At 37.3% G+C, this 25,104-nt stretch overlaps 2 long non-coding RNA genes across 2 annotated transcripts in view; both read right to left on the reverse strand.

Annotated features, from left to right (window-relative positions):
- Positions 1-22,774, reverse strand: part of LOC139827835 (uncharacterized) — a 52,636-nt gene extending 29,862 nt beyond the window's left edge. The window contains exon 1 of the long non-coding RNA XR_011738888.1: positions 22,707-22,774. This is a non-coding gene — a long non-coding RNA (uncharacterized lncRNA). The remainder of the gene's footprint in view (positions 1-22,706) is intronic.
- Positions 1-25,104, reverse strand: part of LOC139827834 (uncharacterized) — a 244,824-nt gene that overhangs the window by 48,823 nt on the left and 170,897 nt on the right. The window lies entirely within an intron of this gene.

Here is a 25,104-nt window from a genome sequence, read left to right on the forward strand (position 1 = left end):
TCATAGGTGCCAAAGGCCTAAATTCTGCAAAAAACATACCTCATTGATTAAAAACATAAATCTGAATTTCTGAAAACAGCTCATGTTGCTGTAACTTTCAACAGGGTAACAGATACAGCTACAAGGATATGTATAAATAGACCTTATCTCCCTCTCTAACCATTTTTTCATGCTGATTGACCATGAAATAGCTTGGAATTGAAGTTATAGGGCTACATCAATGGTCATAGGACTGTATTACTGCACTATTTCTCTTCAATCTAATTAGATCTGCTAGGCACCTTGAGTACTGTCCCAGCATAAGTTACTGAGAATACTTATTCCATATGAAAAGATTAGTATGTACAATAAAAACAGGAACCACTTCAATGCACCCTAGAGTCTTCTTTTATACAGAAACCCATATCTTGATCATTGAGTTCAGGGTCCTTTTGCTGTAGATCGTATCCGTTACGCAAGTATAAGGCGGAGTGCCAGCTACTTCATGTATTAGTAGGAATCTAAGAAGTAATGTTCTTGTCAGTAGGAACAGCAGCTCAATTCATCTTACTATGCCCAATCACAACCTTGTGTAATAATGTTGTGCTCCCCCAGAGAGGAACAGAATGCTTCCTTTTGTCTTCATTTAGTGTTTGCCATTTACCCTTTATAAATAAAATGCTGCAGTTAGGAATCCTCATACTGCTAAAATTAAAATATTGTTTTCCTTTTGGCATCCAGGGATGTGCAAGACAACATGATGACCTGGTGCATGTGACCCTTTTCAGGAAGAAAAAGTTGAAAGGTTGCATTTTAGGCTTGGCTCCTAATTTATTTTTTAACAAATGATATATTTGTCTTTTACTGCACATGCAACATTCCCTGCTCCAGTGATGTCCCTTGAATACCTGTGGGGAACCTACAACAAGGCAAGAGGGGACTTTAGGATAATATATCTTACTCTGAGTACGCAAAGCTGTAGAAGAGGCTGCTGCAACCCTGGCAGCCTCCAAGGAAATATTATTCATTATGTATTTACAGTTATTGGATTAAAACTTTGTAATGTGCCCTGTTCAATTAATAATAATACAGAGTGGAATGAGCTATGAAATGCATTGTGCCTTTTAAAAGACCTAATATAAGAAAAGACAAGCAGTTTGTCCTAATGAATGCATCTAATTGGTGCACTTTATTATAAAACACTGGAACAGCATTTTTCACGAGGCAGTTCCATTTGTATCAGGCTGTCTCCAGCACGTCAGGGTGTAATAAATGGGCTGCAGACTAGAACTGCTGATTAGCATTTCTGGAAGCCCAGGAAGTTAGTGGAAGTTGTTTGGCATTGCAGAAAGACCTTGCGAATCCTCATGGAGGGACCTGCGGCACTGTAACCCGTTAGCCATATGCCTGTGTGACCAGCCTTCTGGGGATCTCTGCTACCAGCCCATAGTATGCGTGCACAACTTGGATAACCCAACAACCAAAACAAAAAAGAATTTCTACCACTTTGTTGTACCCCTGGTGACTTCCACACTATTGATATACAAAAAAGGCTTTCAATAAATACTGTCTTCAACAAAGTAGAGTTTTCAGAGCAATAGCTTAGATACACATATGGTTTATGTATGACTGTAACTCACTGTCCGTATTATCCTTTGTTCATTTTTGATGAATGCAAAGAGGAAGAAAAAAATGATGCACATGCAAGATTTCTTTTTGAGTTATAAGAAGAAACAAAAAGCCCTAGAGGCACTTCTGAAAACACACCTTAAAGCCTTGGAGGAAAACAGTCAACAGTCAATATTCTTTTGGCAGGACTCATAGAGAATGACATGACAGCATTCAAGCAAAATAGTTTAGATAATATCAAATCTATGCAGAAATCAAGTCTTCACTGAAGAAATAAAAGGCTATGAAAGAAGTGACCTCTGACCCAAAATTCTTTTGTTTGCACTCTCAACAACTAAAATGTAGCTTTTCAGGTCTTTATTTCCAAAAAGCTGTACCAATAAATACAGCCAATTTCATTTTCTTGCTTTTGAAATAGAGGATACCCAAGAAAGCTTCCCTTGGAAAAATAAACTTAACCCTTTCAGGCCCCAGGAGGAGACCTCAATCCTTGTATAAGGCAATCTTTCAGTCTCTGCAGCAGCCTTCATTTCCCTTCATATTAACCACTGAAAGGTGCATGCCACACTCCTTGCTGGGGCTTGCCATCCATTAGCCTGACCCTGGGAAACACATCTCCCAACTTTATTGTGTTATTCAGTCTAAGTGCATTAATCTGCCTTGATGCTTTTTCTTATAATAAGATGGATCCACTCCATTACTTTTACTAATTTATCTGAAAGAACAGAGGCTTCCACAATGGTTGCTTGGGCACTGTTCTGCTATCTATAGCGTTCAAAATCCTGAAGATTCTGTCTAATGTAAAGGAATAAATTATATAGCCATATAGGGATAGTATGACTGCATATTTACCTTCATTAATGCCCCTGTCCCTAAGAAAGGCAACTTTATCATCAGGAAGTAATAAAAACGAGGTCACAGGTTACAAATAAGCACACTTTGTATATATATTTATGTTATGAGCCTACGGTATAAATGTTCAGATGAGGCAAAAGAAGCAGCATCAAGCAAGTATAATCCGGGTACCACATGTCTTATTTTTTCAGACAACATACAAACTGATTGATCTCAATTACATCACATTGTGTCTTCACACCAAGTGATGCCTTGAGACCAAACCATAGGGAAGTTGAGTGGAAGTTTTGGGTGGTGTACACATTCCAGAACTGGGCTGTGCTGCCCAGACAGCCAGTGGTGGTTGAGCCATGTACATGTGCTGTACTAAACTGTCTGGGGAAAGCTGCAAAGCCTGCCTTGTTATCACTCAGTCCTGACTGCTCATTTTGGTCTCAGGATAAAACCAAAGAAATGTAATTGATGACCTCTCTAGAAAAACAACAAAAGCTTATATAATTCACAGCTTATTTACTGTACCCTTGCTAACCTTTCCTCCCCAAGAATGTGCATCATGGGAATAACTATGTTGATTATATGAGTCCAAGTAATCCTGCATCAGTGAGCTATGCTGGCTTTGGGTTGCTCTGTACAGTATCTGAATGACTGTCTTTCTTATATTAACATACTTTTATCTGCCAGTGCTTCTGAACATTATTTGCTTTGTCTTTCATCTACTTGCCTATTTGCAACTTTTCGGCACTGTCTACTATTACTGATCTTGATTTGTATGTCATTGTGTCCCCAGATGTCTACAACCTTCTGTTCTTTCACTTGAAGCACTCTTTAGGAGCAGCAGCTAGGACTTGGTAGGCCAGAAAGCTGAATGGGAATGAGTTTAAAGGACTTTCTGTTCATGGCATTGTCTTCTCATGATATCCTGGAGCATACGTTAAACTCCCAAGCATTATTTAATGCTGTTTCCCATATGCTCAGATTGCCCCAATACATTAACTTGTAAGACAGCAGCCCTTACACATGGTTTGGCAATCACAGGTCCCTCAGGAATCATAATTTCCTGAGGGAAATGTGTATTTCAATAAATAAACCCTGTATGAGAATTCTGAAATTCTTTGGAGACTTCAAAGACATGGCTGTACCACAGTATGTATATGACCTCTTGACGTTCGGTAGAAAGCATGGAAAAAATCAAACCAAACTGAACAAAAACAAGAATGAAAGCCTTCTCCTTTGTGCCTTTGATGACAGAATATAAAAGAAATTGTGAGTTTCCTTTTTAAAAACAATGGTACTAATTAGGATTTCTTACACACTGGAAACAATCTGCTTAATAGGTCATAAATAAATTACAGTTGTTCTACATACACAGTCAAAATAAAAACCCAAATTAGCTCAGCTTGATGGAAAATATTTGTGTATCTTGTAATGCAGACTATGTAATCTAAAAGGATATTTTGCCCTGCATTTTCAATTGATTGAGCCTGAACTGAAATGTTCCCTTTTGGGTCAGAGGCTGGTATTGGCCTTTTAACTTGCTGTGCAAGAGCTTCCAGGCCTGAACTTTCTCAAGCATAAATGTCAATACAGTAGTCGAAGTGTCTGGTTTATTCCAGTTAAGACATCTTTTGTGTATTTCCATATATAGGACAGCATTAATATTAAAAAAAACCATAATCCCCAAGTTCTGTCTATTATTTTGAATATTTCCCAACATAGAAAATAAACTAATACTTACTGGGGTGATTCCCCTATGTTATCTCCGGAATACATGCGATACTATAATTTCTTAGAATAGGTGCATAATGCATAAACATTTCTGATGGTTGCTTATAGAAAGAACCTGCACAGTGTATGATTATTAGAAACTATGTTTCTATCTTTAAGAGGCTGATGATGTTTTGTTTCAATGTTCCTGAAGAACAACATGGGATGCGAAAAGATACCTGAAATACATACCGATAGGTAAAACATAAAATGGAAAAATATACACTGAAAAGAGATTAGAGTTTTTAGTAAAGGAACTATTATTTACATTTCAAATATTTTATTATCCCTTTGGTCTGAGCTAAATTTCAGGTTGTGTCTGCAGCAAAAGAGTTTTCAGAGCCTGCACAAATCTTTTCTAGCTGAACAAAAGAAATGAGCACTGGAGGTGAGCATCTGCTCACATTTCAAACCCTCTTGTGGTCATCACAACTTACTGACTAACTATACTCTTAATTTACTGCTCATTAAGTATCATGGGCTTATAATGCACCAGCAAAATTGGTAAAATAACCACTCTGACTTATTTTCATTTGCCTTAGTAAGATTCAGCAGCTACCCCTACATTTTGGTGTGGCGGGTTCACAGAATCATAGAATAGTTTGGGTTGGAAGGGACTTTCAGATGTCACCTAGTGCAACCTCCCTGCAATGAGCAGTGGCATCTTTGACTAGATCAGGTCACTTTACTTATTAAACTGTCTTTATCTCAACACACAAGTTTTCACACTTCTACTCTTCTGATTCTCTCTCCAGTCCCGTGGGGGAGAGTGAGTGAGCGGCTGCGTAGAGTTTAGTCACTGTCTGGATTTAAACCACGACGTCCATCTACAATCACTTCATCCCCAAGGATATGAATGTCATATTATTCAGCTGTTTATTCTTCATAAACCATTTTACTACACTTAGGTATGTCAAATCAACATAGAAATCTGTAACAGGCTTATTAAAACAGGTCATTAAAGTCTTATTATTGCTCAGTATTGATAACAGGAGTGAAAGATAATAAAACACAATGTTTCAAAAGTGTGCAATAAAAAAGACACAAAAGAGCAGAATAAAAATTTTATTATGCAGTGTCAGGAATGTAAATAGTTTCAGAAGTGATACATTCAAGCCTTTTGGGACGCATCTCATAGCACAAACTCTTCTCAAAAAGAGAAAATAGAAATAACTTCACAATGCAGACTGATAGTTTATAAAATCAGTGCAGACAACACTGCTCAATGGTGTATGTTGATTTACATCAGCCTATGTTCGGACCTTAAAACTAAACTGTAGAACCAAAATTTGACCTACCACAGGAGTATATAATACTTGTGAATTTGGGAAGTAACATCCTCCACAGCTAAATAATCATTCCATCAACCTATACTTTGAAAAACATTTTTTTGTGTTTTAACTCTCTGGTAACATTCCTTATCTATAAAAGTAACACACCTCTTTTTTATTGCCTGATTGTGTTCCAAGCTTTATTTATGTAAAAGTCTTCCCAGCACAAATATTTATGCATGAGATCATGAAATTCTGTTTCAATTATATCTTCACAGGGGGGTTGAAAATGCACTTTTTGGGGATGTTTTTGACAGCAGAATGCAGTTACTTAACTGCTGCATGTCTGTGACCTTTTAGGTACCTGCGTATATTTTCCAGTAAAAGTGAATATGGAATTGAAATTTCTTTTAAGTCCCTTTACAAGTTCTGGCCCTTATGTAATAGTCAAGGCTGCCACTGTACCACTGTATTTCTAATATTTTATCTTTTTTTTTTTTTCATATTCAGTTATATACAACACATAAGATGAAATAAAGCAGTGATTTGTTTTGACATTCAACAGGTATCTCCTTCATGACTACTAACAGAGCAATTGAACTGCTGTCTTTTTCAGCTGCTAAGCTGTGTAACTCTGGTCTGAAAATTTCTGCATAAAAATTAATTTTTAGGAGAATAGTAGTTTAATTTAGCCAACACATCATTTATTTAAAAGCAACTTTGACATTTTGAAACTGTTCCAAGATTTCTAAAGAAAAAATAGTTTGGTTTTTGTTGTTGTTTTTTTTTTTTTTTCAAAAGAATATTATTTTAATTAATTATTTGCTGCTTTTTCTCCTGCCATCTTGCTATCCTAACCCGACATGAGAATAACCAAAGCCAAAATGGTAGTTCGGCTTTTTTGAGCTATAATAATTCCTGCCAAGGCTAAACAATTTGAAAGCTGCTGTTTTATAATATCCTTATATAAGATGCTGTATTTTCTGTGTCTTTGAAGATTAAATTCCATAATGTCATATATTGGACTAGTAGGAAATCATTTAACTTTTAAAGACCAAATATAACAGAATATTAAGTACATCCAAAAAAGTTATCAATGTTCCAATCTGATGCTGAGCATTTCCTTGGTCTTTGTTTTTGATATCTGGTTAAAAGATGACATACTTAAATCCTGTTAAACATTACTGGAAGTACTGACACGTGAGTGTAAGCTACACATACGTATCAGGAAGTAACCACAATACTAGAAAAAGCAGAGATTGAATGATGAGACACTGGCAAGTTTTCTGATTAATTAAATAGGGGAAAAATACATTCTCTTACAACTTAGGAATTTAGGGTGTATTTTATCACTCAGAAAAGTCAACACTTCACAGGATTAGGCAAATACCAGTTCTATAGCTGTAATTCATCAATTTTTGCAGATACTAGATAAAGCTAAATCAGAGTCTCACAGTCTTAATGTTTTTCTCTCAGGCCTTTCATTTTTCATCTTGACAATGTTTCTTTAGAGAAATGATACAGTATAAACACACCTTCTGAAGGAATTAAGAGAGACAAATACTTAGCAGTAACACAGAACTCTTATGTTCTTGCCTGGGTTGAGTGCACCTCATGAATGCGAGCAGCAGGCCACTTGCTGTGCTTGGATTTTCCAGATTTCCCTGCTCCAAGAAGCAAAGGGACTGAGCAGCAGGAGCAGTGGAAGTGAGCTCGTCACTGCCAGTTCTAATAAAGGGGAGCGGGACACATATCAAAAGTTTTTTTAGCAGATGTCAGAACCACTTTCTTACGTTGTCATGTTTTGAGACCATGATTCAGACATATTTGATGTTTTACCAGAACTCAGCACAGTTTATCTGATAATTTTAGCATGCTTTACACATTAAAAGTGCAATTAATAAAATACATACCAGGCAATTAGATGACTTCTTGTGACCTTTCAATTTACACTGCAGCAAAGACATGCACTTGGAATTCACTAGTAAACCATTTTTCTGGCTTTCATACAGCTGATTTAATGGAGTTTGGCAATATTTAAATCAAAAGGGGAAAGATGAAAGCTAATTACAGCCCATATACTAATGTATTAATAGGAATTAAAACAAAGGGACAAAAAGGAGCAGGTATTGCATGGAGTGAGCACATTTTTCTCTACTAACTCAAACATCACTATGGGATAATCTCTGTGTTGATCTGAGCTGATATTGCATGAATTTTAGTAACATGATTTGGACCACTGAATTTACCTACAGTAGACTGGAAGAATGTGTCACATTATTTTTGAATGTAAATGAAAACTACATAGGTTCTCAGTGTTCACTTGAGTATCTGAACCACACAGTTAAAACCCTCTCAAATCATTGCATTGCCCCCAGTGTGCTAAATACTGTATCTGAAGTTAAAAATTTACTCAAATAAGGAGCAACTTGTCATTTGGTGTCCTTTCACATGAAAGTCCTTCTTTCCTAAGCTCTGTCACCACCACATTCCAGAGCCCACTTCTCCCACGGGCTCAGGGGATGTAAGACTGATGTGCAAGGGTGCAGCTGCAACTGTCACTCACTGCAGGGCCCTGGACACCCTGGCGTTGCCACTGGGCCAAGTGTGAACCCGGCACCTGGGCAGGAACCTGACACTGTGCCCCTCCTGTTCACACGCCAAATGAGGGACAATTTCAAGACCCTCAGTTCTTCTCCATGGCTCATCTTACTAGGAACCGGCAAGAAATGGGCAGTTTTGGCTTGTTACAGGATGGTATGTTTTCACAAAATTCTTAAGCCTATTCAATAATTGGTTTAATCAAAATGTTTCATCAGGAAACTTTTTTTTTTATTTGGGTTTTTTTCAGGATGCACAGACTGAGGTGTTTTAGAAATGTGTGTCCCAGACTGTCTTTGGGATAAAAAGGAATGTTGTAAAATCTGCTCTTTCTTCACTGGTTTGAAATATGAATTATTACAATGACACAGAAGTAACGTGCTAATTACCACAGCTTGCTCCAGACAAGCCTCCATTTCACCGAATATAGACTAAGAAAAATGCTGGTTAACTCTGAAAACCTGAGATAAGTTTCCATAATTTTAAATGAAACTTAATTTCCTAAAGTTCAGAATCTAATTTTCAGAATTAGAAATTCAATGGCATTTGCTGTTATTCTTCTTACAGTTTCTATACAAACCAGTCTACCTCTGAGGATATACACTTCGCAAAAAAGACATTTTCTTTCTTCCAAGAAGTACATATTTCCAAGGAATAAGGTTTGTTGTTTGTAAGCAAAATTTTGGTCTAAAAAGTCCCTGTGTTATTCCCCAGGACAAGATTTTAATGATAACCTTATTCAGCCAAAATCATTATTTGAAAAGAGATTTATTACAACAAACAATTATTAAGGATAGAAAAGTCTTACTTAAAAAAGCCCTGTACTGAAATGATGCAGTGTTTCTCTTTGTTGAGTTCACTTAGGGCTCAATTATGCAAGCCAGAGACAAAGCTGCCTCTTGACTTCTGTATTACAAAATCCAGCCTTTTTCAATTTCCTGTTTATATTTTTAACCTAGTTGGCATTCCCGTCATGCGGCCTGTGCAGGTCTCCAGTACTTGTTGCATGCTTTCAAGAAAAGGGTTGTTGTTCTTTCAGGATCATCAAATGATCATGAGTGAATCATGAATCAAGATGGAAAACATGAGAGGAATGTTCTCCTGACAAATAAGAAAACACGTAAGTGCTGCAGCACAAGTCAAATTACTTATCCCATAAAGGAGCATCACTTTTCCAACATTAGAATGGCAGTCTGCAGATTTCCATGTAGCAGTCCTGGTTCTCACTGAACTTTGATTAACTCAGGACAGCATGGAGTGTATTTGTTTTATGGCTAAGATCAGGACAAATATTTCTTGTCATCCGTTTAAATATAAAGAAGTCTTTTCAGAGAGATTGTCAGTCTTTAAAGAGGACATTGGAAGAGACAATCATGTGTGAATTTCACTGATTGTACTGCTATTTATCTCAATTTGTTTAATAGCACATTTTGGAAGGTAAAGCTCACATGCTGAAGAGTTGGCATAATGATGGTTATTACTGATTTTTCTTTTCCAGCGCTACAGAGATATCAAGAAATGAGAAGTTTCATACAATATTATCTCACTGTACTCCTTCAAATACAGTTTCTTCTTTCTTAACATTGTTTATTTTTTTTTTCCTATGAAATATTTTAACTGAAGTTGTTCAAGCAATCTTGTAGCAGGCTGGCAGGAATTGTAAAGATTGTACTTTCTGTTGTCATAAGGCATTACCCACTCATTCACAGGCAGAAAAAAGTATTACCCTATCTTGATCAAATATTTTATTTTGATTGCACATTAACCCTTTAAATTATTTTAAAAATATGCATATATTTTCAATTATCAAAGCAAAATATAACTTTAGATTAAGAATCCTAGTATTGCACATTCTAAAGGTAAAACAAAAAAGTTTTGACATTTTCATCTTCCTTTAGAATAATATAGAGTAGACTCATAAAAGAATCTAGAACCAAACAAAAAAAATCATTGAAACTTTGAAAAAGTGTAAGAAAGAAAAACAAAATATAATTATTTTTGCTTAGTTTATGTCATTAAGAGTCTACAGCTATTTAAAAGAGGGTGCTAATGTAATATTGTGATTATCTATTATACAGAAGATCATCTGCTGCCTGAAAGAAACAAATACAATGAGTTTGAATTGCAGAGTTTTAGCTGAGCTAGACATCACAGAACCATATCCCTTGTAAGAGGACACTAGAGTAGGTTCTGGGGCACGTTATTCCAGGGATATTTTGGAATCTCTGAAATTGAAGATTTTTAAAAGGATGTTAGACAAACATCTTCCAGTAGTCTGTCTCTTCAGCTAATGGATTAGATGACCCCATGGTGACCCTTGAAGCAATATCTCACACTAAGATTTCTATGAAACAGTTGTCACTAACCAAACTAATTTGTTGTTTAAAAACATTTCTAGCTCTTTAGAAATGCTTAAAATATTTTTAGAGCACCTAGAAAGGTTTCAACATTTAAGAAATACAGCGCGATGTTAGGCTCATTCTCTCATTGTAATCATTGTTCATAAGCTTTTCAAGGTGAGAAGATCAGTAGTTCCTCTGGAAGATTTTTCATCTGGTGCTTCTCTGGTTTTTCAAATTTTGCATTCCCCTTGTATTTTCCTGTTTAATATGCTTTTTCCTTAATCCTCTGCTCTGCAGTTAATTTTGTTTCCAGAACCTGAAATCCTCTCAGACATTTGAATGAACTTTTTAAATTTTTACAAAAAAAAAATAATCCCTAAGAAAGCCAAGCAAAATCTCTTTCACTAGCCAAACTCATGTTTTCTCTAGATTAAGGTAAGGTTGAGGACATCTTCCCTGCTCTTAAACTGTGTGGATTGGTGCTTCAAGTATGCTCAGCAGAAGTCTCCAACCTGGTTCTTAGGACAATATTCTGTTTTAAAAATTTTGTGTAACATACGTTCTCTGTCTTTGATGGAAAACAAAAACAATTTTTAATGATATTTTAAAAATCATATGATGCAAACACTATGTGAAATGGAAATCATCCAGCATTTATAGAGATTTGGGTTTTATGGCTCTATAGGTTATTAATATTTTGTGTTCAACTTAAAATATTGACAAGCTAACAAAGTGACTGGAATGAGCAACAAAGCCCTTCCTATGGGTACTGGGTATATACCTGGTGTGGTGGCGGTTAACACTTCAATATGCTGTGACACACTTGTCTGCAGTTGCCTGGCACGAGGAAGATGACACAGATATGCAGAACAATGTATACAGTGTACAAGTAACTATATGAACTGCTGGTTCATATCTAAAATGCCCTCTGGGAAAAGAATCAGAGAGTGGTTTGTAGTGTCAGCTCATCATCACAATGAGCTGTGTCTTGCTTGCACAGAGTGAGTTAGCACCTGCTCCTCTTCTGCCTTCCCGTGGGTCTTCCCCCACATGGAAGATATTTGAAAAGCAGCCCTGGTGCACAGAATCGCAGAGTATCAGGGATTGGAGGGGACCTTGAAAGGTCATCTGGTTCAATCCCCCCACCGGAGCAGGAACACCTAGATAAGGCTACACAGGAAGATGTCCAGGCTGGTTTTGAATGTCTCCAGAGAAGGAGACTCCGAGACTCCACAACCTCCCTGGGTGGCCTGTTGAAGTGTTCTGTTACGCTCACCATGAAGAAGTTCCTTCTCCTATTTAAGTGGAAGTTCCTGTGTTCCAGTTTGTATCTGTTGCCCCTTGTCCTATCATTCGTTGTCACCGAGACGAGCCTGGCTCCATCCTCATGACACTCACCCTTTACATATTTATAAACATTAATGAGGTCACCCCTCAGTCTCCTCCAAGCTAAAGAGACCCAGCTCCCTCAGCCTTTCCTCATAAGGGAGATGCTGAGAGTGTTGAACTATTCCATATTTATTTTTTATGATTTCTACTGTCCTTCCTTCATTTCTAAATGGACACGTCCGTGGCACCTGACCATGTGTCCAGCAGTTCCAAGAGTGACTTTAATCCATCTGCTGCCATGTTAATGTTGTTACTGATGGCATCCCACAGAAGTCATATTTCTGTTGCCATCTTTCTAAAGGACTGGTCATGATGGCAGTGTTTACCAAGAGGAAGAGAAGAAACACTGCAAGATAAATGGATTTCCTAGTTTTATTTCTGGACAAAAATAAAATCAACATTTAACATTAATTATCATGTATTTCCATCTCAAGTGGGAGGCATTGACCATCATCTAACATAGGACTTAGATCTATATGTATACTGGTTAAAGTTTTGATATTATAACAGTCTTTATAAGACTATCTTCAAACTATATATATATATATATATATATATATATGATGCACAGAACAATCTGTTTTGTTTTGAATGTGTTCAGAAGGCTGTACACAACTGAGCATTTCTATTCAGATGTAAAATTAACACTGATCTCTCCTTCTCCCCAAAGCATGTGACCTATAAAGATTTACATTCTTATATTTACTTCTTATGAGCATTTTCCTTTGGGGTCCATATAACTTGTATCAGTTTATTTCAGTGGAAGCAGGATCAGGTCTGTTTACTCATCCTCATGGCTTGCACTTCTTTTACCCATCTGTTAAATGGTTTGTAAGTGATATACTCCTACTAAACACTGCTTGTGGCAAGCTACATTTTCCTGTTTTACTGTTTCTGATTCTATGGTTTATTAAAAGCCTTGCACTGCCCAGGGATAGTAACATCAGTGGTTTAGATTAATTCTGCTTGGTCTTTAGCCAACCAACCAGCTAATTTTGTCACTTGGCTAATTTAGTGATATGTCAGCAAAATTCATTATTACAGTTAAAAGTATTTGCATTACTATTGCTTGCTACGCTAAGGTGACTTCATGAATACCCTGTACTCCTGCCCTTCAGTCCAGAGGAACATATTTTTTAAAAAAAGTAGAAGTGGAACGTACCATCTAACCATTTAAAACTTGTCTTGCTTTTGTTTTTCTTACCAAGACACTAGGTCATATCCTACTTTGAGTTACACAGGAAATTATTTAAGGAAAGGATTTTTTTCCCTGGTTATGAAGTACAGCTTGCAAGCAGGCTATTTCAGGCAGAATTCAGAAAACCGTGCAACTGAATATGTGAGTTAAAGCTCTGTTAGATGAGAAGAGAAAAAACCCTTACATATGGTGGCCTTGCTGAGACACCTGATGCCCTGTTCTTCACTTGAGAAACAAGAACAATCCTTACAGAAAGCATGATTTAATGGATGTTTTACTAAGCTTCTCTGTATTTTTAAATTTATAAGATTTTCCAACAAAATCTTCCATCAAAATGAAGAAATACCATTTGCATGCAGAACTCTTTTTGGAAGACAGGATTTAAAAGGCACCGCTATTAACCTGATTAGTGACTGTGTCTGTTTCACATCAAATTCACCACCATCCCCATCCCACTGTCATTACCAAACATGGCTTTGTCCAGGGTAGAGATTTTCCCTTCAGTATTATTATTATAAGTTCCAAGTGACAATATTTGATAGGTATTTAGCAGACAAACTAGGAGCCTGGATGTTTCCTAAAATGCTGCATGAATTTCTTGCACTAAAATACTCCATGAATTTCATAAGACTTGATACAACTGATCAATGCTCTAGTTTGGCAACTGTCAACCTCAAGTAATCAAAACCAAGCCTCCAAAAACATTGAACTACTTAACCAGAGAAATCTTGCCAGTATCTGGTGTTTTTTTAATTTTCTTTGCAACTCCGTGGATGATAATTCCCCTTTGCCCTTCCTAGTAAGTGCAAGTCTGAAAGAAAGAAAGAGGCACACAAAAAACAGTAAGGGTCTAGGGAGGAAGGACTGGCAGGGAAGACCCTGCAGCACAGGCCAGGAAATTGCAGTTCCTCAGGCTGAAGCCAGGAACAGCAGGTTTGGTACAGAATTAATCCCTGATTTGCCTTCTGCTGCCACTGGAAGTATATCAATAGTGCTAAGGGCTGCACATGTTCACAGGCTGCTACCCCAGCTGCTTTGAGATTAAAACTTAGCTCCAAAGTCCATGAGATGTTCAAGCACACTATGTCCATCTCTGCAAAGAGGACTGAGGGCCCTTGCTGGTCTGCCCTGGGGGGATCGGAAAGCATTGTTCCTTTGCCTGCAAATGAGGGAGCAGAACAGAGAGACCTTGCAACCTGCCAGTGTCTGGCAGCTTGTTATGGGGAGGAGGAGAAGGGGTGAGAAAGGTCTCACAGAAGAAGGAAGCAGAAATAAAGACTGTCAGAGGACTGTAGAGGAGGGCAGAAAAGCACTTAGGGTGTGAAAAGGAAGAGCTCCAACTTGTTTGTACTGCTGACTCTGACTGGATTTGGAAGCTTAGCTGTCATTATGAGAATTGGATCAGAAACAATTTCGGAAGATGATGATATTTACTTGCCAAGCCTATCCTTATCACTTACTCTGAGTGCCAGCTCCCTCAGCTCTCAGAAAAAACCTTCTCTAATTTTCTTCAGGCTGGAAGCAAATACTGATTCAATGGAAGATGTGGGTTCTCAGCACTTTTCAGGATTAAGTACTAGATGCATGCTGAACTTAAAAATCGACACATAAATCAAGCTGTTTTGTTTTAGTGTTCTTCTTCCTCTAGAAAACCAATTGTTGCAATACAACATTGCATGTCTCACTTTGATGGCTTATTTTAGTTACCTGTGCTGATGCTATGGGTAGTTCAAATGGGCAGAATTTGATGCTGAGGTTTTCTGGCACATCACTCCTGGCAAAGCTGTGATTGAAGTGACACAGTGGTCTTCCATAGTGCTTGCGAAGGGTACACAGGCTTCACACAGACTGCTTATGAGCACAGGCACAGAGAGACTTTCAGTGACATCAAAAGCATTCATCCTCTCTCAGCCAAGTCTTGTGAGCTTCCCCATTCTGATATTGCCAATTAAAGGTGTTGTCTGTGTGTCTTTGTACGCTTGTCACTACAGATTTAGAATTTCATCACAATGATAGTGGCACAAATGTAAAATAAGTTGATAAATAAATCCAGTGAAGCCTGGACAGGTATGGTGCATGCTGCTGTCATGTAGTTCTGCACACGGTGCAAAGAAGACGAAGTACCAAAGTAACAGGAGACAAGCCTGCAACCTGAATGGACATTTTCACTGTTACTCGCCAGCTGTTTTCTGTCCTGAAGCTTTATATTATTCATTTTACCTGTTCATCTACCGTAGCATGTGACTGCATCTATATATGATCATAATTCTGGCTGTGGTCAGTGGAATTTAGTGGTTTTTATTGTAGCGACGTTTTTTCTGACTGAGAGTTTGTTAGATTTACATTGGCAAAAAACCCCACACATTACAGGTCTCAAAAGGGAGAAGGATACAAGCAATAATATTAGGGTCTTAGTGCATTTACTAAATAATGTGTTTAGCTCTAAAATATATTTCAATCGTAAATCTTAATTACATGTTTTAGTGTTTAGCCTTGATGTCTTCAATATCTTTGAGTCATGTATTTAAGCAAATACCTTTACCTGTACAGTTCTGCATTATGTCAGTTATTTGAACTAATCACAGTTACTTCAATTTAATTAATGCAATAGGTAAATAACACTTTTATGAACATAATGTATCTATTAAGCAATACATATCTGAAAGAAGAATTTGCTAGAAAACATTCTGTGGGACAACTTGGGAATGAAATATCATGTTTCTGTAACATACATACCCTTCCTTTTGTTTTTTATTCATCTTCTTGATAAATACACTCTGTGTATTTATTTAATAGGATAAACATACCTCTGGAAATGAAGTATGTCAAATTGTAAAGGAGAATAAGAAAAAGAGAGAGGAAAAAAATATTCTATTGCCAATGTAGTTTTCCATGTAATAACTGACAACAAATCTAAATCACAGAAACGGTGTAACAAAAAACAATAGGGAAAACGAACTGTAAACTAAACATTTCTCTAAGGAGGAACAATTCTTTTATCTCTTTTCCCACCTTTTTTATATTGACATTAACATACCATTTTCCAGCTAACAAAACCAGATATTGGTAGTTTTCTTTTTCTCCATTCAAAAGTTTCACTGGATGAACATATTTTATATAATTTATGCAAATAACCTTTCTCCAATAGTCAATACATTTTGCCTCCTGGATAAAGAAAGTATCTTAAACTGAATATTTCATAGTATAATCAATGATTATCAAGGCGCAATATTTTAGGGACTCTAATTAAGGACTCCTAATCATACTTTACTGTTACCAGCCAAGCCGTGCCAACTAATGTTAATGGAACTCAGACTTAAGATGGTTTACTACCAACAGTGGAGTACAGAGGAATTAATCACCACAAATTGCCTAGCCACAAACATGTCCTGAAATAGAGCAGTAAACTTCTAGCCTAGCAGGATTCTGCACTGCCCCATTGCAGTCAGTGTAAAGAAGTCTTCAGGATGTTCATCCCGATTTTATCCCCACTTCCCTTTTTAATTTTTTCTTTTAAATTTTAACTTCATGTTTCCTTTCCTTCTGCTGTATTAATTTGTATTCTATGCCATCTATTCCCTTATCTATTTCCTTCTCAGGTCAGCGTCTTGACCCTGCAGTAATATCTCATGAAACCTGCCGTAAATCATGAGAACTTTATAAAAACTGAAAGAGAAACCATTATGGTTCCACTTTGGGGTTTGGGCTGATGGTGCAATTATATAATACTTCAGGTTTTCTTTTTCAGTTTTTCCTTAATCTCTTATTTCCTTTTCTGTTTGTTTGTTTGTTTGCTTTTTCTCCCCACTTTTCCTGTTCTTTTTAAGTCTTGTGATTCTGTCTCTCAGCTTCTTGACTATTTTCTCTTTCCTTTTTCTTTCCTCTCTCTGTTCTGATGCTTTTCATCTCACCTAAACTATGTTGTAGCTCCACAGCCCAATTCCACCCCTCCTTGTTCCAGCCCTACTCCATCACTAACTTTTTTCTCATCTTGCTTTCACAGTCTCTTTGACACTATACACTTAACTTCCAATATTTCCTTGCCCTCACTCTGTCAACCTTCATCCTTCAGCCAGTATGCACCACTTGGTATAGAGCTTAGCAGACAGCATCTTCAGTAGCTAAGTATGCCAAGGACAACATATTTCCTAACTGCAACTGAAATTCCAGTGACTGTGATGACTTCCACTGCAGAATTCACAACAAAGACTCTGTTAGACGCAATGGAAGTTTTGGTCTGTTGGAACGTATTGGTCTGTTTGGTTTTCCTCAACAAAATAATCTCATTTAACAGTTTCGATATAGAAAGAAAAAACATGCAAGTACTTCATAGCAATCTAAGAACTTAACTTGCATATAAAAACCAGAGATGTGTACAGGTGTGACCTCACTTATTCCATAGCCTTTTTCTAATTTAATGATGAACCAATAGGAAACCGTATTCCACTGGAAAGCTTGTGAGTAGAGGAAAAAAAGAAACAAAAAAAAGAATCAACAAGAGGATAAAAATAGAAAATTGGTAAAATAAACAAAATAATTTACAGATAGCTGTTGCTTGTTTGCAAATAAAAGATCCTCTAGATAGCAGCATGGGGAAAGGAAAAGCAAATTACTGTGGAACAACTTCAAAGGGGCACAAGAGAAAAAACCTGAGGAAAGAGAGAAGGAAGATGTTTTCTCCTGTAGAGAGTGAAGGAGAACACTACCTTACCAGTAACTGAATATTTGCTTAACCAAGTACCCCTGGCTGAAGAAAGCCAGGACTCAGGGCTAAATTAGCATATCCAGCCACCAAATGGGGGCTATAACATCAGTTTTAATTGCTAATGTGGCCAGAGATGCCAGACCCATCCAACCCAGATAGCAATGGGGACTGGCACACTGATGTACACACTTTTACCTCTTGCTGAGGGCACAGCTACAATTCTGCATAGCCTTCTTATTACATGCAGCTATCAAGACATTATTTGCAGGGCAGGAAAGCACTAAAACACTGACTAAAAGTCCTAATGGAACTAGACAGAAAATACTGTTGCTCTTGGCCAAATAAACCAGTGTTGCAGGTCCAGTTTTGACCAAGTTAGCAATTCCCAGGTAACGTTTATTTGGACAGATTGTAGACAGTACTGCATGGAACAGCACTAGAGAGGCATCATCTGTCCTGAGCTATCCCATGCACCCTGCCAGCTGCTATAGTACTTGAAGAAGCATTGCCCTTTCCCACAAAATCTGAAACTGCGGTTCTGACAACTCTTGATTATTCATTCTCAGAAGCCACTTTTTGTAAGCATGGAAGTTGTAACTTTGTTGTCTTGGCAATGACCAATCCTGTTAATACCACTGACCCAGTTCAATTTCCTCTGCCTCTGGAAGTGGCTATGGTGTTCTTAATTTTCTATCTTAAATTGTTAGGTAGCAGTGGCATATACTGTTAAACTGTTGTCACATCTCATCCCAAAGGTGCTGGTATTTCACTGACTGATAAAGTGTGATCCTGTAATTTAAAACTTAAGGGCCAGATATTGATAGCACTTTATCCCATAAGGGAATCTACCACTCAGAAGAAGATACTGTTCATTATAAATAAGGTTATCAGAATCTAGCCCACATAGTACCAAAGTAAAACATATTACCACACAAAAATGTTAGTTATATTGTCAGTTTTTCTATGCAGGTATTGACAGGTTACTGTGATAATATAAAAAGCCCAGCACTTGCCAAGAGAAAAGAACAATCACAGAATAGATTAATACTACTATTATTATTACAGGGTTGGAGGAAACATGACTTTAAAAAATTCAGGTAGAACCTTTATGTTGTTGGAAGAGATGAAGTCTTCAAAATGACATAAAATAATTGCCTAATAAAGAGCTATACTACTGCCCCTTATGTGCAGAATGAAACAATTATTTTTATGTAGCTCCTTATCTTTAGAATCTTAAATTCTTTTTGTTCTCTGTCTTTCCATTGATCTGTTTGAAGACTTTTGTTGTACATTTAACAAGTATTTTTTCATTTGTTTTCTCTCCCTCCTACTCCTACTCTCTCCCTAGCGCTTTACCTACGATGTTTTTCTGTAACTCGCTTCCACAGTGTTGTTACCTTACTTACTGTAACATCACATCATAGACCAGATCATTATAACCATCTGTTATCCAGCACAGCTGACATATTAACCTACAAATGCCCCTCTCTTTGTCTCCATTATTCTCATGGGTCTGTACGGTTCATTGGTACCCCATGATAGATGATGCAAAAGGAGAGGAGATGAGAGCATCAGTGTCAGAAGACTGACTCTGAGTCTGATCAGTTTAGGCAGATGGGATTTCATGTGATCCTAAAATGCAGCTGTAGTATAAAACAAGAGATACTTCTTCATGTCTGTCATAGTGAGTGCAAAATCCCAAAGGAGCAAAGACACGGTGGGCAGTTGCTCATTTAATTAAGCTGCCCTGACTTTATCAGGTTCCAGGGTCTAATGTCATTTGATAGAGTTTTCACTTGGCTTCTTAAATAAGATCACCCTTTCTGGAGACAGTCTGTGAGGCTGTATATCTATACTGTATTTAATGTGTGCACCCAAATGCATTTCATCTCCAAATAGCCTGCACACTCCCAGTATCAAGAAGGCAGCAATAGAGAAAGCTTAGGCTTTTTCTAGCTGTTGTTCAGTATTGTGGCTGCAATCCTAGCAAGCCTGTATTCCCCAACGTGCCAAATATTTCCACATGTGCCCTAATAGGCTGTAGTGAGTCAAGCACACAGTGGAGGACACAGGCTAGACAGGGGGTGAAGCACTAGAGGCACAGCCATCAGCTCTACTGCCCAACTGACATGTTGGAGGATAATTGCAGGTTCAGATTACTAACCTTTTTTTGTCAGGATTTTTAAATAGCATGTTTTATATATTAATAATTGTAAGACTCACATGAGTATACTTCTCTCTCTAATATTAAATGGGAAGTTTGACATTTTGTCAAGTTAACAGCCTATGAATTGAAATTCCTTCTTGGAGTTACAAAAGCATAGTATCCAGTTAAGTTCATTTCCAATTGCTATTGAAAAATTTAAGCACTTTTGAGTGGATGCAATAATATAGTGCATTTCCTATGCCTAACGTCTGTGGAATTCTTAGTTGTTTCCAGCGTATACTGTGCTCGTATGGTGTCCTTTCAAAATGTCTCTGCTGCAAATTACACAGATTTGCAGTATAACTGTCACTTGCATGATCTCAATAAGGGCTTTTTCTCCTCTATTTTCCTGATTAGAAAAAGGAAAATAATACAGCTGAACAAAGAATACAAAATGGATAATTTAGCTTACAAATTTTACCCTAATTTATTTGATCCTAATTTTCTGCTTTAGAATACTGGCAAGAAGATAATGATTTCCTGAGTTTATTCATTATCGTCTCTCTGGATAATTTCTTAGAGTATTTAACATTCACTCTTCTACCTCTACAGTTTTGTTGCCACTGGCCAGTCAAATCAGGTGGTATCTTGTTTGTTCTCTGACTGGTAGATGAACAAACAAAGCAAAAGTATGTGGAAATATAAAAAATCTAGTTTTCCACATGGTCCTGCCGACTTGCTAAGTTCTTTGTACAGCTACTTATGAAGATAACTTTTCTATTACAAAGATAGCTGACAACAAGAAAAAGTGAGCCTAAAAATAGGAACCAAAAAGCATTGGTTTTGAAGAAGTATTCACTGAAAATGGTATTCAGTATTCCCTCAAATTAAGGTAACAAACTATCCATCATATTCAGAAGAGTGGCTTGGCTCTGGTTAATGGCGTTCTATGATAAAGGCAATCAGTGTACCTGCTTGTTAACCGAGTACCAAATTTTCCCGATGATTGATTAATGAACTAAATACGGATTACAGCCTATTCAGAAAGTTTGAGGTGGAAATAGATTATACTTTTAGTTGCCACCCAAAAAAAAACATTGCACAGGTTACAACAAAAGACATTGGAAACTCTCCAATCAACGTTTTTGTGTCCTGATATACTTAGTTAGAGACTAATACTTTAACCCTTGCAAGGAGAAAACAAAATGTCAGGTTACGAGAACACTGAACCACATTAAGAAATCAGAAGGTCATACACTGGTAAAAGCTACAGAGTAAATCTTTTGTCTAAAATCTGAATAACACAATTCTGGGATCATTGATTTTAATGGGCTTTGGATCAGGCCATTATTTCTGTTGCGATGACAATATCTGTATAATTTATTCATTTTTTACAATCATGAAAGTGAGTTACTGTTTGATAAGTGTCTCTAATTTTGAAGGAAAAAATGTGTCATTAATTAAAGATTATTCCTTGGCATTAATTTTATAAAGAGTGCTGTAGAAGTCTTTTTCAAATTAAGAAAGAAAATCTATGCCAACAGATTGTCAATGAAGAACTTGTTATGAGTTAACAGCCCTGCCTAAAGATGAATAGGAGACATCTCAACTTCTTGTTTAGTTTTGACTCTGTACTGATCAACCTTTTCTTAATACCACCATCTCAGCAATGTGCTCACCTAAAAATAAATTTCAACTTGACTGCAATCCAGACTTTCTTGCTCTAACAAATAATTTTTCTGTGTCAGGCCAATAGTACAAAGGACTAGTATAAAATCATTCACCTCTTTGCCAGTCAAAGTGGTTGACAAAAATTGGAAGATTTATTTTATTAAAAAATTGTTTATTTTTACCTACATTTATAATGGTTGGAATTTCAACCATCTGATTTATTTTTCAGCTGAAAGCAGCTGAAAAAATATCTTCCACCACCTGAGAACTACCAAGTGAAATGTAAAAACAACAAAACAAACAAAAAAGATCCAAACCCACAAAAACAACCAGCCAACCAACACGCCAAAAAATCCCAAAGAAAGAACAACAATAACAAAAAAACCCCACATATCACAAAACACCACAGAACAGAACTTGAGGATTTTTGCTTTTAGAAGCATTAATACCTGAAAAAGAATCAGCAAAATTTGAAGGCAACTTTAGAATTGCTGCTAATTTTAGTATTATATCTGTTTGGCAGAAGGAAAAAAGATATGGACATAAAATATTCAGTGGACCACAACAATTCTGATGTTATACCTCTCAAAAGCAGGATTCAGGTCAGTTCCTCCAAAATCTATTGGTCCTGGTTATAGGACTAACAAGTTATAGTTTCAAATGGAATTTAAGATTTATAAGGTCTTGAAAATCTCACTGGGATTTCCATGTTGTCCTGCTTCCCAACACAGAGTTTAGCCAAGGAATGGAGAAGCAGCTAGCCTGGTTTGTTACCAGCACACCCAAGGGATACTGACTGGAGGGAACAGATAGTGATCTGGTAGCAGGAGGGTCAATGGCTTTTCCTGGTTAATTTAAAGACTAAGCAATGTTTTCAGGTGAGAATCAAACCCGAATAAATCCCAAATGTTAAATGTGGCCTATAAAAGCAAAACAGAGGGTCCTAAATCCAGATCTTTTCCATTAATACAACCAAAGAACACTGTCTGACAGCTGGAGCATAGTGCTCAGTGCCTGCTAATAAACATAGTAGGAAGTTATTCTTCTGAATTTGAGTAATATGGAAGTGTTAATTTAAGCAACACCTGAAAGCATCCTCCTCCTTTGGGTCTGGTGATCCTTCAGCTCAGGTGGTAGAAGCAATTGCATTACTCACCATCCTATTATACTTCTCCATTTCACAGAGGGGAACATCTTCTTTTTTCCCAAGCTGCACAGTCTATCTATTTGAAAGCATAGATTACAGAAGACAATCACAGAATGTCCTGAATTGGAAGGGACCTACAAGGATCATCAAGTCCAATTCCTGTCCCTGCATATGACAACTCCACAGTTCACACCATGTGTCTGAGGGAGTTGTTCAGTCTCTTCTTGAACATCGTCAGGCTTGAGGCCATAACTATGTCCCTGGGGAGCCTGTTCCAGTGCTCCACCACCCTCTGGCTGAAGAACCTTTTCCTAATGTCCAACCTAAACCTCCCCTGGCACATCTTCCTGCCATTCCCTCAGCTTCTGTCATTGGTCACTAAAGAGAAGAGCTCAGTTCAGTGCCTGCCCTTCCTTCCTGTGATGAGGTCTCTTCTTAGTCTTCTCCAGGCTGAACAAATCAACTGACTTTAGCCACTCCTCATGTGGCTTCCTCTCCAAACTCTCCACCAGCTTTGTAGTCCTCTTCTGGACACTCTCCAGTAGCTTAATATCTTTTTTTATCCTGTGGTGCCCAGAACTGCACACAGTGCTCCAGGTGATGCCGTACCAGTGCGGAGCAGAGTGGGACAATTGCCTCCGTCGCCCTGCTGGTGATGCTGTGCTTGATGCACCCCAGAACACAGTTGGCCCTCTTGGCTGCCAGGGTACACTGTTGGCTCATGTTCAACTTGCTGTCGACCAGAACCCCCAGATCTTTCTCCACGGAGTTGCTTTCCAGCATCTTGTCCCCCAGTCTGTATATACAGCCAGGGTTGCTGTGTCCCAGGTGCAGAATCCGGCACTAGCCCTTGTTGAACTTCATGCGGTTGGTGATTGCTCAGTTCTCCCACTTGTTCAGATCCCTCTGAAAGGCCTCTCTGCCCTCAAAAGTGTCAACAGCTCATCCCAATTTAGTGTCATCAGGGAATTTACTCAGTATTCTCTCAAGTCCTGAGTCTAAGTCATTTATAAAGACATTGAAGAGCACTGGCCCCAAAACTAATCCCTGCAGAACCCTGCTAGTGACTGGTTACCACCCTGACATAACCCCATTTACTAGAACCCTTTGAACGCAATTGCTCTCCCACTCACTTCAGCAGTTTCCCTAGGAAAGAATAAGAGGCAGAAAACCCTGAAGGGGAGAGAGATAAGTTTATTTTCTTGAAAAAATGTCCTTTATTAAAGACTCAAGCTTCAACAAATCTGATTGAATTAAACTTGAGAAGTGTGAACAACACTATTTTTTATGGCTTCCAGCAATTTTGAACTGAAAGGCAGGTAACAATTACAATAAGCTTATTGCCGATATTCTGGCTTTTTGCATGCCAAGGACTTAATTCTCAGAGGACGTGTAATTTTGGTTCCATTTTCCTATAATTTTAGTCTTTTCATGCCCAAATCGCTATGTCCTTTCAGAATAGTTTCATGACATTACTGTATTATAATATTTAGGTACAGTACTAAATCAAAGCAACATTATTACAGCTTTACAGTTGGTAAACCAAAATTCTGTCTGTGTTTCCAAAATGCTCAGTTCTCTTTAGTGCATGATCTACAAATTTTTCCACAAGAAGGAGAAAAAGAAACTGTACATCTCCCTCTTAATGGGAGATTTATTTTGGTAAAATTTAACAAAATGTAAGTACATCTTAGTATTAATAATTTTTTGTCTGTATACACATATATTTACTTGTATTTATGTACACCCTGTACCTACATAGATTTATAAGTCAACAGTATTTTGACTCTACTGTGCTTTCCAGATGATTGATTTAGATGGAAAAACACCCACTTGATATTTCTTAGGGTGAAATTCATCCTTGCACAATGGACTACAAACTACTTGAGGCCCACTTCTTTGAAGGTTTAAGAATAATAGCACTTCAGTGAGGCATATAGAATTTTACCTGTAAGGAGCATTGTACTTCTTTTCTTTTGATAGTTTTAACTGTGCAATAGGACTATAAATGTTTTGTAAAATAATACTCTAATATATGATGTTTCCCTCCCTCTCAGTTATATATATTGTTATTCTGAGTGGACTTTTTTTCTTATTTGAAAAAAATAAAAAAAAAGTGGAAGGATTTTAAAGCAAAACATTTTTTTTTCTTTATATTACCACTATCACTGATAATAGAAATCTCATTATGAGCAGTGAGGTGCAATTTGTTGTGCAAAGAAGAGAAGCAACTTCACTCTTTCTTAATCATGCTATTGTACAGCCTTGATAGTAGTATAATCACATAAGTTTTCAGGAAACAAAGAAGTACAGGAACATTCTTGAGAGAAAGTTGGTGCACACAGATTTATTAATACCATAGCTGGGCATAGCACTTTGAAACCAGGCTGTTTCTTTTCCTCAGAAA

Source organism: Patagioenas fasciata, chromosome 4 (assembly GCF_037038585.1).
Source record: "Patagioenas fasciata isolate bPatFas1 chromosome 4, bPatFas1.hap1, whole genome shotgun sequence".
Lineage (NCBI taxonomy): Eukaryota > Metazoa > Chordata > Aves > Columbiformes > Columbidae > Patagioenas > Patagioenas fasciata.